We start from the raw sequence: 6,515 nt of genomic DNA, 5'->3' as shown, positions 1-6,515 counted from the left end.
GATGGGGCATTATTACTATATGTGAAGGCACAGAGTGTTTTGCCTTTCAGAAGTATAGTGTATATTGTGAGGAATTTCTGGGGTGGTACGTTTTTTAGGGGCCACAATACATTACGGTATTTTACTCAGAGGGTAGTTACAGCACAGCAAGTTATATTCAGAGAATGCACTGTGTGGTAGTATTAGATTTAGAGGGCACAGTGTGTGTTAGTATTATATTCAGTGGGCACAGTGTGTGGTAGTATTATATTCAGAGGGTACAGTGTATGGTGGTATTATATTCAGAGGGTACAGTGTGTTGTATATTCAGGGGGTACAGTATGTCAGAATTATATTAGGAGGGTGTGTGCCAGTATTATATTCAAAGAATACAGTGTTTGGCAGTATTATAATAATTATTGTTTTCATATAGAGGATCAGAATGCATTGGCATAGTGAGGAGACGTCTGGGCATCAAGTTCTGCAGAGAGAAGATTTAGCTGGAACAAATCCTGGCGGTATGTACCATCTGAATTAGATAAGGAAAGACTATAGAGAAGACGTCACCTGTAATCACTGATATCATTGTGTATTCTCCTCACTATAGAGAAGACGTCACCTGTAATCACTGATCTCTATAGTGAGGAGAATACACGATATCAGTGATTACAGGTGACGTCTTCTCTATAGTGAGGAGAATACACAATGATAAGACGTCACCTGTAGTCACTGATATCACTGCGTATTCTCCTCACTATAGAGCCTTAGCACTTTCCCATTCTGTGGCAATTGGTATATATGATTATTATTCTGACATATGAGCACGGCCTAAGAGTCTTAAACAAGGTTAGGACTGTATGATACATTTAATAATATTGTAAGTTCCGTAATCTTCTGTCCGCCAACACAAAATACTCTAATAGCGCCCCTCCCGAGACTCAACTCTGGATCCGCCCCTGCTCCCAGCATGCCCTAACAGCCGAAGGCTGAGAGTTGTAGTTTTGCAACAGGTGGGCAGCCACAGGGGATCGGTGTTGCAGTATGTCAATCTAGGGCCATGGTGTCTGATCTTGAACTGGCAGCAGGAGCCACGACCACTTTAAATCAATGGCTGCTGGGACGTATGACTAGTGACATCCTTCGTTCCAGACCGCAACGTCAGGGACGTCACTCGTCAGACGTCCCGGCGGCCAGCGCTGCTCATTGAGCCTACCGGAGTAGCATTGATCTATGCAAGAAACCTATGGGCCGAGGCTGTTGGGGCCACCAAATGATATTACTTATACAGAATGTCTGGTTAGGAGAAACAAATATAACGCACCCACAGGGAGTGGCGCCATTATAATAAAATTTGTCAAAAACCTTAGATAACAGTCATACAGAATATATTAGAAAGCTTTTTTGATTTTCAGCCAATCAGAGAGCAGCACTACTGAAATAGAACTCCCAGGAGGTAACAGCGTGTCACACATGTGATGTCATAACCATTGTCCACCAAAGAGCAGCACTGAGCAGAAATAACACGGCTCCTGTTCATTCTCCATCAGTGAGGGGCCGGTGCTGGACACTGTGTAGGGACGCGGGAATGCAAAGTCATACACATGACTGTGACTGGTAAGTGTTACATTGTTGTGTCCAAAAGATCTTTAGTGCAGTTCCATGTGTATTTCTATGATAAACATGTAAATAATTTATCTTTTTTTTCTTATCTTAGATGCACTATCTCCAGGACATGGAGTAGCATTTCCGGACCTACAGCAAGACGTTGGATGAAGGCATAGCCCCAGAAATAACACTGGTCCTGTTCATCAGTGAGGGGCCGGTGCTGGACACTGTGTAGGGACACGGGAATGCAAAGTCATGCACATGACTGTGACTGGTAAGTGTTACATTGTTTTGTCCAAAAGGTCTTTATTGCAGTTCCATGTGTATTTCTATGATAAACATGTAAATAATCTATCTTTTTTGTCCCCTATCTTAGATGCACTATTTCCAGGACATGGAGTAGCATTTCGGGACCTACAGCAAGACGTTGGATGAAGGCACAGGCCTAGGAATCATGCACATACACAGAAACATTTGCCCAAATTATAGAGGTATCCTCCTTTAGTATGCCCAGAGGAAGGGCCATACAGTAGCCATGGATTCCCTACAGGTTTCCTCCCCTCTGGAGGTTTTTCCTGTCCTGAGTATTAGTTACTGTACGCTCTTTGTGAGTGATGGGAGGTTACAAAAAATCCCCTACACAAACATTTTAATAAATAATAAATAAAGTTCCCCTTTTTTTAAACTGTTCTTTGACTTGTTCGACTCATTTATTTATTTCTGTGTGTGAAAATAGAGTTAGCAAAACATGGATGACCAAAGCTGCTCTCCTGCACGATCTGCATAATGCGGTGCGGAGAGAGGCAACTGGTGCTGGGTGGTGCAGTTTATGAGGCAAACGTAGAACACCCAGCAAGTTCCATGCACAAGCCTTTTTCTGATGAATGGGACTCATGCAGGGAACTTGCTAGGGGTCATACGGTTGCAAAGGATCAACTTTTGGGTACATGAACTGTCCCTTAAAGGGGTACTCCGCCTCTAGATATCTTATCCCCTATGTAAAGAATAGGGGATAAGATGTCTGATCAAGGGGATCCTGCTGCTGGGACCCCAGCAATCTCCATGCAGCAACCAAAATTCTAAATAGTATGTTTAGATCACTGGTTCCTGTGGTGGGATTCGTGACATCATGCCACACCTTCTTGTGACATCACACCACCTCCCATAGACATAAATGGAAAGGGCGTGGCGTGAGGTCACGACCCGCACCACGAGAACCCAGAGTTCTAAATATATTATTTGGAACGCCGGGTGCTGCATGAAGATCGCGGGGGTCCCAGTGATCAGTCATCTTTTGTCCTATCCTTAAGGTAGGGGATAAGATATCTAGGGGCGGAGTACCACTTTAAGGAATTAGAGAGTGTAGGCATGCCTTACAAGCAGGTAGAAAAAGAACAGCTGGGAGAAATGACAGGACACGAAGCAATATTTGGCTGGGACCGATTTTGGGTGTGTTCTGGCCAATTAAAGGAGAACTATGGCAAAAATTAACTTATCCCCTATCCATGGATTATGGGATAAGTAGCTGATCGTGGGGGGTCCCCCTGCAATACCTGGAATGAGACCTGTCGCTCAGTGAGAAGCGCTCGCTGCAGACGTCAAATCTCAATTTCCCTGGACCCCCCCCTTCCTTCATGTCCACCACAGACGCCCCCAGACTGCTGTCTCTTACAGAGTTTTATGCCCAGAAATGGTTGGCTACTCACTTTGTCAGTAGATTCTCATCCTAAATATGAAGACAATCGGGGAAATGTACCTGTGGAGAGGAAATGTTGTCCAGTTGCTCTTAGCAACCAATCAGATCACTTCTTTTATTTTTCAGAGGTCTTCTCAAGAATGAAAGAAGTAATCTGATTGGTTGCTATGGGCAACATAATGAAAACATATTTTTTTTCTTTAACAACTACAGTACTACAACTCCCATTGTAGTGTGTCTTTTCAACCTGTGCCTCCTCCAACCCTGACCCTTAGGGGGGCACAGACTGACCACACTGGGGGTTGTAGTACTTTCATTTTTACAGTTCCCCTATAACTCTGCAGCTTCGGTAGAAGTATGAGGCTCAGCCTTAGAGTCAGTGTATCTGGCTGCTCCGGTGTTCTTCTATTTTACAGCCTGGACCCTTGACTTGGGGATATTATAGCTGCTAAAGCCTACCATCCACCAACCCCCAAAAGCCCCCTTTGTAACGAGGAATCCCTTACCTTAAACATGACAGACACAGTGTTGGTGGTAACAAGGCCACAGCAGCCCCCTTATTAAATATCAAACAATAAATAACAATAAAACATTGTAAGGCAACCTTGTATGAACATCATACATAACATTGAATAAAATATAAAATTTTTTTTCAAAGTAAAGTTTTATTAAGGTTTTCAACATACAAGGTAAAATGAAAATTACAACATGAGAAGTGTCTACACTGGTCAGGCAACAAAGCCCACATGGCTCAAGTAAACAAGGAGTTTGGGTCACTCAGCGAAGTTAAACATTACAGCAGTCCGAGCCTCACATCATAAATGAACTCCAGAGAACAGAGGTTGTGAGTAGCTAACAGGATTCAGAACTACGTATAAATTCGATAACTTTAGCGAAAATTCAAACATCGCCAGTAGTGAAGCAGAGAACCAGGGCAGACAAAGGAAACACAATAGCGGTAGAGGGAACTGGAAGATAGGAGAGGAGGGAGAGAGAGGAAAAGATACAGGGGGGGGATAGAGGAAGGAGGGGGGGGGGTGTAGAAGAATCGAAGAGGGGGAGATAGGATGCAGCAGACTTAGTGTAATATGGCAGAGAGTCTTACCTGTTCGGACTGAACCTCTCCACCTGTCTAAGCAGTAAACAGCAACTGTGGGTGAGCTATTGCGGAGTTGGACAGAGGGGGATGAGCGTGCGTGGTGACAGATCCAGGTTATCATCAGTGAACTCCTGAAAGGTAACATAGGATAGCCAAGGCGACCAAACAGCATGGTATTTATCGAACTGTCGGGTAGAGTCTGCCCGGAGTTCTTCCATCCTACAAGTATAGGTAACTTCCCTCAGCCATGAGGAGTAGGTCGGGGGTAGTGGAGATTTCCAAAGGCGAGGGATCACAGCTCTAGCCGAGATAAGTAAATAGTGTGCTAAAGTGGCTGACAGACGGGGGCATGTGTTAGGGAATATGGACAGGAGGATAGGTCGTGGGTCCTTATCGATGGAAAGGGTCGTCAGCCTATTTACGGTAGATAAAACTTGTGTCCAAAACGTATTCAATGTCGGGCATGTCACCCAGATATGGGACATTGTCCCTTTTGAGCGTCCGCACCTCCAACATGCATCAGAAGCCTGTGGGAACATCTGCGCCAAAAGAGACGGCACTCTGTACCATCTCGTGATGATTTTATAGTTAGTTTCTTGTGCCTTGCATGAGATACTAGATTTGTGACAATGTAGCAGGGCACGAGACCAGTCATTGTCAGGAATAGAACATTGTAGTTCCCTTTCCCATGCCACTCGATAGGGCAGGGGAATTTCAGAGCGTTCCCCTATGATCAGGGCATAGAGAGTTCCGATTGCATGGGGGACAGGAGCGGAGGCCGCACAAAGGGTTTCAAAGGGGGTCAGTTGTCTATGAAGACGGAGTGCGGCTTTGTTCGTGTTATAGAAGTGTAGAAGTTGACTATATTGGAACCTATGTATAGTTGAAGGCTGAGTTCCACCCAAAAGGTCGGAGAGGGATTTCAAGCCTGTGGGTTGCAGTAAGGAAGAGAATAGGACATAATCAGACTTTTTACGCGTTAAGAAAGTGGCAGAAGTCTGCGCTGGAGGGAAGAGCACATTGCCAAACAGGGGCATAACGGGGCCATCCGGGAAATAGTGAGATGTATTTTTCAGGTAGGACTGATGTGCTCGCAGTATTGAATGTGTTACCGGGGGTAAATGGTCAGGTGGGTGCAAGGGGGCGGGCAGTCTTTTGGTCCACAAGGTAGACCTAGCATCCACACCACAGAGATTTCTTTCAAAGACAACCCATTGCTTAGCAGTCTGACTGTGGTAGCAGTCTAGTATTCTGGCTAATATGATCGCCTTGTAATACGATAGGCAGTCTGGCAGTGCGAGGCCACCCTCCCTCTTGCGTCTATAAAGCACCTTCCCTGCCAAGCGGGGATGTTTCTTACTCCAAACAAAGTGAGACTGCATTGCAGAGAGGTCCTTAAAGAAAGAACGGGGGATATGACAGGGGATACAGGCAAAGAGATAGAGTAAGCAGGGTAGGATGTTCATTTTAAAAATATTTACCCTGCCAATCCATGAGAAGTTTTTATTGTCCCATTTCGACAAGTCAGTTCTCAGGGTGTGGAACAATGGGGGAAAATTTAATTGAAAAGTGCTAGCCAGATCACTAGGGACTAGGATCCCAAGATATTTCAGTGATGACCTCTTCCATTTAAAAGGGTAAGTGGAAGAAATGGGAGTGATCATTTGGGAGGGCAGTGTGATATTCAAAGCTTCGCTTTTGGATGGGTTCAGTTTATAGTTACTATAAGCCGAATATTGTGCTATGGTGGAGAGGAGGGAAGGGAGGGTAGTGAGCGGGGAGGAGAGAAATAGAAGGACATCGTCAGCGAACGCTGAGCATTTGCAACTGCACGAGGGAGAGGAGAGGCCTCTTATATCTGGATTTGAGCGTATTGCATTGAGCAAGTGCTCCATGCATAGGACATAAAGGATAGGTGATAATGGGCAGCCTTGCCTCGTACCGTTGCGAATGCTAAAGGGAGCCGACAGCTGTCCATTGATTCTGATTCTAGCCTGGGGTGAGGAATACAGCGCCATGATTCTGGCAAACATATGGGGGCCCAAACCTATTTGTCTCAGAGTCGATCCCAAAAATTCCCAGTCCACCCAGTCAAAGGCCTTCTCCGCGTCCAGAGAGAGCAAGAATAGGGGAGAA

General features: G+C 45.2%; 1 long non-coding RNA gene across 3 annotated transcripts; it reads left to right on the top strand.

Annotated features, from left to right (window-relative positions):
* Positions 1-405: 405 nt before the first annotated feature.
* LOC130366872 (uncharacterized) lies at positions 406-2,267 on the top strand. 3 transcript variants are annotated; one of them, XR_008891966.1, is made up of 5 exons: positions 483-497; positions 1,392-1,432; positions 1,527-1,593; positions 1,694-1,858; positions 1,961-2,267. It is a non-coding gene; the product is annotated as an uncharacterized LOC130366872 (long non-coding RNA). The 3 variants fall into 3 exon arrangements; XR_008891967.1 differs by lacking the exon at positions 1,392-1,432 and having other exon boundaries at positions 406-497; XR_008891965.1 differs by lacking the exons at positions 483-497; positions 1,392-1,432 and having other exon boundaries at positions 1,451-1,593.
* The last annotated feature ends 4,248 nt before the right edge of the window (positions 2,268-6,515 follow it).

Source organism: Hyla sarda, chromosome 4 (genome assembly GCF_029499605.1).
Source record: "Hyla sarda isolate aHylSar1 chromosome 4, aHylSar1.hap1, whole genome shotgun sequence".
In the NCBI taxonomy this organism is placed as follows: Eukaryota; Metazoa; Chordata; class Amphibia; order Anura; family Hylidae; genus Hyla; species Hyla sarda.
This window is presented reverse-complemented; position numbering and strand designations above follow the sequence as displayed.